At 40.5% G+C, this 11,838-nt stretch overlaps 1 pseudogene; it reads left to right on the forward strand.

Moving 5' to 3' along the window:
• Window positions 1–11,616, forward strand: part of LOC128045221 (cytochrome P450 2J2-like) — a 31,854-nt pseudogene extending 20,238 nt beyond the window's left edge.
• The last annotated feature ends 222 nt before the right edge of the window (window positions 11,617–11,838 follow it).

Raw genomic sequence — 11,838 nt, forward strand, 5'->3', positions numbered from 1 at the left:
CTCAGAATAATTCTGCTATCTTCATTTTACAAATTTTAAATCCAGGCTTAGAGAGAGATTAATCTTGTTTAAGAATTCTCAGTTACAAAGTGACAAGAGTTGGGTTCCAGAAACAGACTTGTTCTGAGTCCCAGGCTCATTGTTGTTGTCTACACCATGTTCTCTCTATAAGAGTTGCTTTACTTTGACTTTATTTGTTTTAATTAGATAGATTTTATTTTATTATATTATTTCTTAAAAATATTAAATTTATTTATTTTAACTGGAGGTTAATTACTTTACAGTATTGTATTGGTTTTGCCATACATCAACATGAATCCACCACAGGTATACATGTGTTCCCCATCCTGAACCCCCCTCCCTCCTCACTCCCCGTACCATCCCTCTTGGTCGTCTCAGTGCACCAGCCCCAAGCATCCAGTATCATGCATCAAACCTGGACTGGCGATTCATTTCATATATGATACTATACATGTTTCAATGCCATTCTCCAAAATCATCCCACCCTCTCCCTCTCCTACAGAGTCCAAAAGACTGTTCCATATATCTGTGTCTCTTATGCTGTCTCGCATACAGGGTTATCATTACCATCTTTCTAAATTCCATATATATGCATTAGTATACTGTATTGGTGTTTTTCTTTCTAGCTTACTTCACTCCGTACAAGAGGCTCCAGTTTCATCCACCTCATTAGAACTGATTCAAATGTATTCTTTTTAATGGCTGAGTAATACTCCATTGTGTATATGTACCACAGCTTTCTTATCCATTCATCTGCTGATGGACATCTAGGTTGCTTCCATGTCTTGGCTATTATAAACAGTGCTGTGATGAACATTGGGGTACATGTGTCTCTTTCAATTCTGGTTTCCTTGGTGTGTATGCCCAGCAGTGGGACTGCTGGGTCATAAGGCAGTTCTATTTCCAGTTTTTTAAGGAATCTCCACACTGTTCTCAATAGTGGCTGTACTAGCTTGCATTCCCACCAACAGTGTAAGAGGGTTCCCTTTTCTCCACACCCTCTCCAGCATTTATTGCTTGTAGACTTTTGGATTGCAGCCATTCTGACTGGCATGAAATGGTACCTCATTGTGGTTTTGATTTGCATTTCTCTGATAGTGAGTGATGTTGAGCATCTTTTCATGTGTTTGTTAGCCATCTGTATGTCTTCTTTGGAGAAATGTCTATTTAGTTCTTTGGCCCATTTCTTGATTGGGTCGTTTATTCTTCTAGAATTGAGCTGTAGGAGTTGCTTGTATATTTTTGAGATTAGTTGTTTGTCAGTTGCTTCATTTGCTATTATTTTCTCCCATTCTGAAGGCTGTCTTTGCACCTTGCTTATAGTTTCGTTCGTTGTGCAGAAGCTTTTAATTTTAATTAGGTCCCATTTGTTTATTTTTGCTTTTATTTCCAGTATTCTGGGAGATGGGTCATAGAGGATCCTGCTGTGATGTATGTCAGAGAGTGTTTTGCCTATATTCTCCTCGAGGAGTTTTATAGTTTCTGGTCTTACGTTTAGATCTTTAATCCATTTTGAGTTTATTTTTGTGTATGATGTTAGAAAGTGATCTAGTTTCATTCTTTTACAAGTGGTTGACCAGTTTTCCCAGCACCACTTGTTAAAGAGATTGTCTTTAATCCATTGTATATTCTTGCCTCCTTTGTCAAAGATAAGGTGTCCATAGGTATGTGGATTTATCTCTGGGCTTTTCTATTTTGTTCCACTGATCTATATTTCTGTCTTTTGCCAGTATCATACTGTCTTGATGACTGTGGCTTTGTAGTAGAGCCTGAAGTAAGGCAGGTTGATTCCTCCAGTTCTTCTTTCTCAAGATTGCTTTGGCTATTCAAGGTTTTTTTGTATTTGCATACAAATTGTGAAATTATTTGTTCTAGCTCTGTGAAAAATACCGTTGGTAGCTTGATAGGGATTGCATTGAATCTATAAATTGCTTTGGATAGTATACTCATTTTCACTATATTGATTCTTTTGATCCATGAACATGGTATATTTCTCCATCTATTAGTGTCCTCTTTGATTTCTTTCACCAGTGTTTTATAGTTTTCTATATATAGGTCTTTAGTTTCTTTAGGTAGATATATTCCCAAGTATTCTTTTCATTGCAGTGGTGAATGGAATTGTTTCCTTAATTTCTCTTTTTATTTTCTCATTATTAGTGTAAAGGAATGCAAGGGATTTCTGTGTGTTGATTTTATATTCTGCAACTTTACTATATTCATTGATTAGCTCTAGTAATTTTCTGGTGGAGTCTTTAGGGTTTTCTATGTAGAGGATCATGTCATCTGCAAACAGTGAGAGTTTTACTTCTTCTTTTCCAATTTGCATTCCTTTTATTTCTTTTTCTGCTCTGGTTGCTATGGCCCAAACTTCCAAAACTGTATTGAATAGTAATGGTGAAAGTGGGCACCCTTGTCTTATTCCTAACTTTAGGGGAAATGCTTTCAATTTTTCACCATTGAGGATGTTTGCTGTGGGTTTGTCATATATAGCTTTTATTATTGTGTTGAGGTATGTTCCTTCTATTCCTGCTTTCTGGAGAGTTTTTATCATAAATGGATGTTGAATTTTGTCAAAGGCTTTCTCTGCATCTATTGAGATAATCATATGGTTTTTATTTTTCAATTTTTTAATGTTGTGTATTACACTGATTGATTTCCTGATATTGAAGAATCCTTGCATCCCTGGGATAAAATCCACTAGGTCATAGTGTATGATCTCTTTAATGTGTTGTTGGATTCTGATTGCTAGAATTTTGTTAAGGATTTTTGCATCTATGTTCATTAGTGATATTGGCCTGTAGTTTTCCTTTTTTGTGGCATCTTTGTCAGGTTTTGGTATTAGGGTGATGGTGGCCTCATAGGATGAGTTTGGAAGTTTCCCTTCCTCTGCAATTTTCTGGAAGAGTTTGAGTAGGATAGGTGTTAGCTCTTCTCTAAATTTTTGGTAGAATTCAGCTGTGGAGCCATCTGGATCTGGGCTTTTGTTTGCTGGAAGATTTCTGATTACTGTTTCAATTTCCATGCTTGTGATGGGTCTGTTAAGATTTTCTATTTCTTCCTGGTTCAGTTTTGGAAAGCTGTACTTTTCTAAGAATTTGTCCATTTCTTCCAAGTTGTCCATTTTATTGGCATATAATTGCTGATAGTAGTCTCTTATGATCCTTTGTATTTCTGTGTTGTCTGTTGTGATCTCTCCATTTTCATTTCTAATTTCATTGATTTCATTTTTCTCCCTTTGTTTCTTGCTGAGTCTGGCTAATGGTTTGTCAATTTTATTTATTTAGTTGCACTTTAGAAGAGTCTCCCTGCAATTGTTCTCAGTGGTTCTCTGTTAAATTCCTTGTGTTCACCGAGGAAATTCTGCTCTCTCTCTGTACCCGGCTCTCTTAGGATCTCAGCAGACAGCTCTGCTGTGCCCCCTAGTGCCCTCTCTGCACACTGCACATTTACAGTCTGCTTTCTCACCACCTTGGTCCATTTCTTGGGATGCATTGCAGTTGGCCTGAGTCCCTCTGTGTGTGGAACCTGGGGTTGATCTCAAGGGAAAAACACAGGAGCATCTCCCGTGAGCTCCCCTTGGTCTCTGTTCCTACAGAGCCTGTAAATTCAGCTATTCCTGCAGCAACTGCGTTTTCGATGTTCTTGCTGATTGACCGTCTTGTGTGTGAAATATGAGGTCTAAAGGTTTTCACAGGTGATCTTTTCATATTCACAGCAATATATTTAACTGCAAAGAACTATCCTAACTCAAAAGATTAATTCCAACAGATTTTTTCTGATGTAATATTCTGTGAGACCCAGCGAACCAACTAAATCTGATTTTTATTTTATTTTATTTTAATTGGAAGATAATTACTTGACAATACTGTGGTGGTTTTTGCCATACATCAACATGAGTCAGCCACAGGTTCACATATGTCCCCCCATCCTGAGCCCCCCTCCCACCTCCCTCCCCACCCCATCCCTCAGGGTTGTCCCAGGGCACCAGCTTTGAGTGTCCTGCTTCATGCATCGAACTTGCACTGGTCATGTGTTTTACATATGGTAATATACATGTTTCAATGCTATTTTCTCAAATCATCCCACCTTCACCTTTCCCACTGAGTCCAATAATCTGTTCTTTATGTCTGTGTCTCTTTTGCTGCCTTGCATATAGGATCGTCATTACCGTCTTTCTAAATTCCACATATATGCATTCATATACTGTATTGCTGTTTCTCTTTGGGACTTACTTTGCTTTGTATAATAGGCTCCAGTTCCATCCACCTCATTAGAACTGACTCAAATGTGTTCTTTATAGCTGAGTAATAGTCCATTGTGTATAGTACCAGAACTTTCTTATCCATTCATCTGCCAATGGACATCTAAGTAGCTTCCATGTCCTATCTATTGTAAACAGTGCTGCAGTGAACATTGAAGTAAATGTGTCTCTTTCAATTCTGGTTTCCTCTGTGTGTAACTGAGCAGTGGCATTGCTGGGTCATATGGCAAAATGGAACTGGAGGAATCAACTTTCCTGACTTCAGCCTATACTACCAAGCTACAGTCATCAAGACAGTATGGTACTGGCCGAAGACAGAAGTATAGGTCAATGGAACAAAATAAAAAGCCCAGGGATAAATCCATGGATCCCTTACCTTTGAGAAGGCAAAAATATACAAGGGAGAAAAGACTATCTCTTTAACAGGTGGTGCTGGGAAAACTGGTCAACCACCTGTAAAAGAATGAAACTAGAACACTTTCTAACAGCATACAGAAAAATAAACTCAAAATGAATTAAAGATCTAAATGTAAGACCAGAAACTATGAAACTCTTAGAGGAAAACATAAGCAGAACACTCTCTGACATAAATCACAGCAAGATCCTCTATGACTCACTTCCCAGAGTAATGGAAATAAAAACAAAAGTAAACAAATGGGACCTAAGTAAACGTAAAAGCTTTTTCACAATGAAAGAAACTATAAGCAAGGTTAATAAAGCAGCCTTCAGAATGGGGGAAAATAATAGCAAATGAAACAACTGACAAAGAATTCATCTCCAAAATATACAAGCAACTCATGTAGCTCAATATCAGAGAAACAAACAACTCAATCAAAAAGTAGGCCAAAGAACTAAATAGACATTTCTCCAAAGAAGACATACAGATGGCTAATAAACACATGAAAAAATGCTCAACATCACTCATTTTTAGAGAAATGCAAATCAAAACCATAGTGAGGTACCATCTCACATGGGTCAGAATGGCCACCATTGAAAAGTCTATAGACAATAAATGCTGGAGAGGGTGTGGAGACAAGGGAACCATCTTACACTGATACAGCCACTATGGAGAAGTGTGGGGATTCCTTACCCTGACTTTTAGTAGCAACTGAAGTCCCCCTGGAGGATGTCGTGTGCAGTGCTTCTCCACAAGCCCTAACATGGGAGCTCTGAAGTACTGGCTGCCAGGGTCAGGATGCACCCCTCTATTAGCAAGTGAAACTGACTGAAAACAAGAGAAAAGAAAATGAGGTCATGGATGCTGAGAAAGCCAGGTACTTGAACAAGGATACACAATAAAAGCGATCCTCAATTTGTGTAAGATTTAGGTCCCACAAAGCTGGCCTGGTTGATTAGTTCAAGATGATGAAATAGAAGGACATCAACTTAACTCTTCTTATGTAAACACAAAAATCACAATTATCTACTGGGTGCTCAGTCACTCAGTCATGTCTGACTCTTTAAGACCCCATGGACTGGACCCCACTACGCTTTTCTGTCCATGGGATTTTCTAGGCAAGATTACTGGAGTGGATTGCCATTTCCTTCTCCAGGGATCTGCTGAATAACCATTAACAAAACTGCTAAAACTTGTCAAAAAAGATATCCTAATTCCAGTTTTTTAAGGAATCTCCGCACTGTTCTCCATAGTGACTGTACTAGTTTGCATTCCCACCAACAGTGTAAGAGGGTTCCCTTTTCTCCACACCGTCTCGAGCATTTATTGCCTGTAGACTTTTGGATAGCAGCCATTCTGACTGGCATGAAATGGTACCTCATTGTGGTTTCAATTTGCATTTCCCTGATAATGAGTGATGTTGAACATCTTTTCATGTGTTTGGATAAGAAAGCTGTGGTACATATACACAATGGAATATTACTCAGCCATTAAAAAGAATACATTTGAATCAGTTCTAATGAGGTGGATGACTCAGGAGCCTATTATACAGAGTGAAGTAAGCCAGAAAGAAAAACACCAATACAGTATACTAACACATATATATGCAATTTAGAAAGATGGTAACTATAACCTTATATGCGAAACAGCAAAAGAAACACAGATATATAGAACAGTCTTTTGCACTCTGTGGGAGAGGGTGAGGATGGGATGATTTGGGAGAATGGCATTGAAACATGTATAATATCATATGTGAAACAAATCACCAGTCCAGGTTTGATACATGAGACAGGGTGCTCAGGGCTGGTGCATTGGGATGACCCAGAGGGATGGGATGGGGAGGCAAGGGGGAGGTGGGTTCAGGATGGGGAACACATGTACACCCGTGGCAGATTCATGTCACTCTATGGCAAAACCACTACAATATTTTAAAGTAATTAGCCTCCAATTAAAATAAATAGATTTATATATAAAAAAAGACACCCTAAATAGATAGCCAGTGGGAATTTTCCCTATGACTCAGGGAGCTCAAACTGGTGCTCTATAAAAACACAGAGGGGTAGGATGGGGTGGGAGGGAGGATCAAGAGGGCAGGGACGTATGTGTACTATAGCTGATACATGTTGAGGTATGGCAGAAACCCAACACAATGTTGTAAAGCAATTATCCTTAAATTAAAAATAAACAAATTTTTTTAAAGATACACTAAATCCAAAGACAAAGAAGAAGCCCCCACAAGATATCAGGAGGGGTGGAACTGCAACAAACTCAGCTCCCATACACACCAGTTGCTGTGCTTAATTGCTCAGTCATGTCCACTCTTTGTGACCCCAAGGACTGTAACCCGCCAGGCACTTCTGTCCATGGGGATTCTCTAGGCAAGAATACTGGAGTGGGCTCCCATGCCCTCCTCCAGGAGATCTTTCCAATCCAGGGATCAAACCCAGGTCTCTCACATTGCAGGTAGATTCTTTATGGTCTGAGCCACCAGGGAAGCCTACTTGCCAGGTGGGCAACCTGCCAACTGGAAAACAATTATACTACAGAAGTTCTGCCACAGTAGTGAAAATCCTGAGCTGCAAGGCAGGCATCCCAGCCTAGGGGTCTGGTAACAGGAGGAGGAACCCCCAGAGAATGTAGCTAAGACTGTGGACTGTGTGCACACCAGCACACAGGCAAATAAAACAGTGACCTCAAGAGACTGGACCAGGCCTACTGCTAGTACTGGAGGGTCACCTGCAGAGGCAGGGGCAGCACAGCTCACAGCAGGGACAAAGACACTTAGAGCGGCAGCTCCAGCAGATACTCATTGGCATGAGGATGCCCAGAGGTTGCCATACGAAGAGGCCTGGAAAATATTGGGAACAAATGACAGAGAAACTGAAAGAGACTTGATGTAGTAAGCATGAAAGAAGGATGGTGACTCAGAGTGGCAGGTGATGTGCCTATAATCTAAGAGAGATGGAAGCCATTGAGGGGTATCTATTGAGGTCCAAATATGGTGGGTGGATAGGAGTGACGTAATTAAATCATGTCCAAAGCTAACTCAGCTTTCAATGTGTCCAGCTGAAGGGGAAAGAAAGGATATGGATGTAGTTAGGACTAAGGTAGGAATGTGGGAAACCAAGGTAGTCACTTGGACCAGGCAGTGATGGACCTAAAATGGAGGTGATAGAATCAAAAGAAAACTCAAGTAAAGTTGACCAGCCCAGTGAAGGACTGGATGAAGGCAGAATGAGGGAAAGGGAGGCATTCAGGAAGACTCCTGAGTTTCTTGCTGCATACCAGGAAGGATAGTGGTTTCTTCCACTTGATAACCTTATTCTATTATTTAACTTTCTGTGGAATTTACTAGATAATGGAGGGAAGAGAATGTGAGAAATGTAGGCAAATGAGACACTTTTCATGTTGGACAAACTGCCATAGTTACCACTTGAATAAGCAGCTGGTTCAGTTTTGGTCTAGAACTGCCTGCCCACTGTCACATTATTCATATATGTTTCATATGTGTTCATTGATGCATATGTGTTCCCTCCCAAGTTCTACACTGACAAGTCCCTGCAGAGATCCATTCTGCACTAAGAGCAGTCACACTTCCCTGGTAAATTCCCAGCAGACAATCCCAGTCCATCAGTGTAAGCTGTCCCATGGCAAAAAAAAATGGTGCTAGGGATTGGGCTCAGAAGGTAGTGGGTTGGTGAGGCTGAGGGAGTTCAGGGTGCTGTCAGCCCAGGTGTGGGAGTGCCAGAGGACTGCCACCCATCTGTACATGTATGTTGCATGGGTCAAGTCTTGGCTGAGTCTCTTCTGCCTTCTCCAGGGATCCATGGTCCTGACCAACCTGACTGCACTGCACAGGGACCCCGCAGAGTGGGCCACCCCCGACACATTCAATCCAGAGCATTTTCTGGAAAATGGACAGTTTAAGAAAAGGGAATCCTTTCTGCCTTTCTCAATCAGTGAGTAGCAAGAAATAGGTGTGTGGGAACCCAGGACTCCTCTCTCTGCCCTTGCCTACTCTTTTCCTTGTGATGCTTTGCTTTAGTTGGAACATCTCCGGATAGCCCTGCCCAGCTTGACTCACTCTTGCTGTGGTTGCACCTCAAGATTCCCTAGGCTGAGCATCCCTGGGACTCATGCTGTTACTTCCTAAGCCCTGGCTTGACTCTGATGGAGATTTCAGCTTCACATTGTTCTGTCCCTGCCAACACTGGGGACAGAAGCTTAGCCTCCTCCTGTTACCCACAAAGAAGGTTGGAACCTTGCCATCTGAGTAGAGTTTTAAGAGTTCCAAGATCTTTTTAGGGCCTCCCACTCACAAAAATGTAAAGTGAATTACTATGAAAGGGATGGGGGAGGTGCCAGTAAAGGAGCTGCTTGTCTGTCATTATGGGCATCACAAGGGACTTGGTGCCATGGACTTAAGTAGATGAGATTCTACTCTTTAAGATCTTTCTGAAGAGGTCTTTTTAAATTTTGCCTTTTTAAATTCTAATAACTCTTTACAAATATAGTTACATCATTCACATGGTGCACAACCTGAAATGTATGAAAGAGAATGCAGGGAAACTCATGTTTCCAAGGCAGCCAGTTCCAAAAGTTCCAAAGGTCTAAATGTTTTAACTCATAACTGTGAAATGAATAACTAAATTCTTCATATGTACCAGATAATGAGTTATGTATTTTGTTGAGATCATTTCAAATGATTTCCCAAATCCTTAATTCTATAAATGTTTCCTGAGCATCTGTTATGTGTAAAGTATTCAGTCCCGAGGATATGAAAAATGATTCAGTAGACAAAAATACCATGCAACTCTCATGAACCATTTGTTCTCCTGTAACCTCCCAAGGTTCAAATTTGAATCACCACTTTGGGTATAAGGAAGGTAACTGAAGTTTAGCAGGGTCAGCTATGGAATATACACTCATAAAAGTCATGGGGGCAGTCTTAGAACTGAGTGTTGTTCAGGTTTGTGCAATACGAATGCCCGTGCCTCTTCCTAACAGTGTCTCCTAAAACAAAAACTAAATGCTACACTGAGTTGACATTCTGAAATTCATAGTAGTTTTCTTATCATTACGTTAAATTAAATACAGATTAATTTTCTGTGACAGTATCATTTTGCTGATCATGCCACAGAGGCACAGAGAGGAAGGGTCTGGAATTTGACCCCATGCTTAGCTTAACTTAGGCATGATCCAGAGCCCAGGCTTTCCTGCTGTAGGACACTGTCCTGAGTGTATCTGAACTCATTCGATTAGATCTTCTGTGTCTCTCCTCTCCCGTTCTGTGCCACCTTTGCTCACATTGAGCAAGTCACTTTCTAATCTCAAAGCAGAAATGAGATGTAAGAAAACCTTCTAGTCTTCCTGCCTACAAGAGCTTCAGTTTTCCTATTATAGTACAAAGTTTTAGCTGTTTTAAGTGTTCTAATTATTCTCCTTAAGTTTTTGTTTTTGTTGTTGTTGTGAGAGTTGTAACACACCCTTCTAATTACAGATTTTATTTTCCAGGAAATTATTTTGTTTAATAAGTACAGCAATCCAGTTATTAACAGTTCGAAGGAAAGAAATCAGTATTTCTTTTCCCAATGTAAAGAAATTAGAATTTAGAGAAAGCTGTTTCTTGTCCAAGGTCATGTACCTAAGGAATTGGCAGAAAACAGACTAAGACTCTTTTTTAAAAAAAAATTTTTTTTGTAAAGTAGAGTTGATTTACAATATTGTGTTAACTTTCAGTAGTAGAGCAAAGTGATTCAATTATACATAAATATTTATAAATATATATATGTGTGTGTGTGTATATATATAACATATATGTATATACACACACCACACCTTTTTTGTTGTTTTAGTTTTTTTTCCCCTTACAAGTTACTACAAAATATTGGTATACTTCCGTGAGCTATACAGTAGGTCCTCACTGGATATGTATGAAGTTCTAATCTAGTGTGCTCCCTAACACAATTAGAATGTAACACATTTACAAAAACAAGGGTTTTGTCTGGATTATGGGATTACCAACATCATTTGTATCTTTATACTTCTCAGACATTTGTTTTTCATTTTTGCAGTGAACATATATTAATTAGTGAGAAAGTAAGTTATTAAAACAACCACAAGAGAGATAATGGAGACCCGAGTAAGGTGTTGTAGCCCAAGTGGGGAGGAGGGCATCATGCAGGGAGGGGCTGGGGGAGCCTGGAAGAGATGGTGCTGAGGTTGGCAGAGATGGGGTCGGCCCTGCACGGGGAGCCCTGGCAGGGAGATTCCCAGTCCCAATGGAGGGAAATGTGACGTATCAAGAAGCTGCCTCATACTTGAGAAGCCTTGATCTGATGTTCATTTTCTTATACTTCTCAACAGTTTTTTTTTTAATGATTGAAAAATATTAAAACAGAATTTTGCTTTTTGTCTGCTTTCTCCATCATCATTTCCAAATGGATTTTTGATAGACTTTAGGTTAGATGCCATTTGTAGGTCAACCCAGCCCCTCTGTTGTTCTGTCCACAGCCTGCACGTACACACTGTGCCTTACCATCCTGACCCCTGAAAGCACTGAGCTGTGTGATTGTAGATTCACTTAACTGGGCTTAGGTTTACAAGGTGGTTGCCATGAAATAAGCCAGCTACATAAAGGCCAGGGCCTATCAGGCTCTCACTTTGCTCAGGTTTTTTAAGACGTGGTACAGGATTTCAGTCCTTGCGAGACAGTCACCACCTGAGCAGGTAACTCATGTCCTACTTTTGTCTTTCAGGGAAGCGGATGTGCCTTGGAGAACAATTGGCCAGAACTGAGTTGTTTATTTTCTTTACTTCACTTCTGCAAAATTTTACCTTCAGGCCTCCAGAGAATGAGAAGCTGAGCCTAAAGTTGAGAGCAAGCCTGACCAGCTCCCCAGTCAGCTACCGCCTCTGTGCTATTCCTCGGGCCTGAAATTGTCGAGAGGAGGAGGGGAAGGAAAGCAAGGACAGTGGGCCTGTTCCCCCCAAGACAGAGCACATGCTCAGAAGTGAGGGAGCAGCATTCAGTGCCTCTAGGACAGTTCACAGGAACCGGACTCAGAGGAAACCGGATCCAAACCCCAGCTTTACCGTCTCCAGTGGGGCCCTGGGCTAATCAGTTATGTTGTGAGTGATTTCATTTTCATCTGGGAAG

Source organism: Budorcas taxicolor, chromosome 3, assembly GCF_023091745.1.
Source record: "Budorcas taxicolor isolate Tak-1 chromosome 3, Takin1.1, whole genome shotgun sequence".
Classification (NCBI taxonomy): Eukaryota; Metazoa; Chordata; class Mammalia; order Artiodactyla; family Bovidae; genus Budorcas; species Budorcas taxicolor.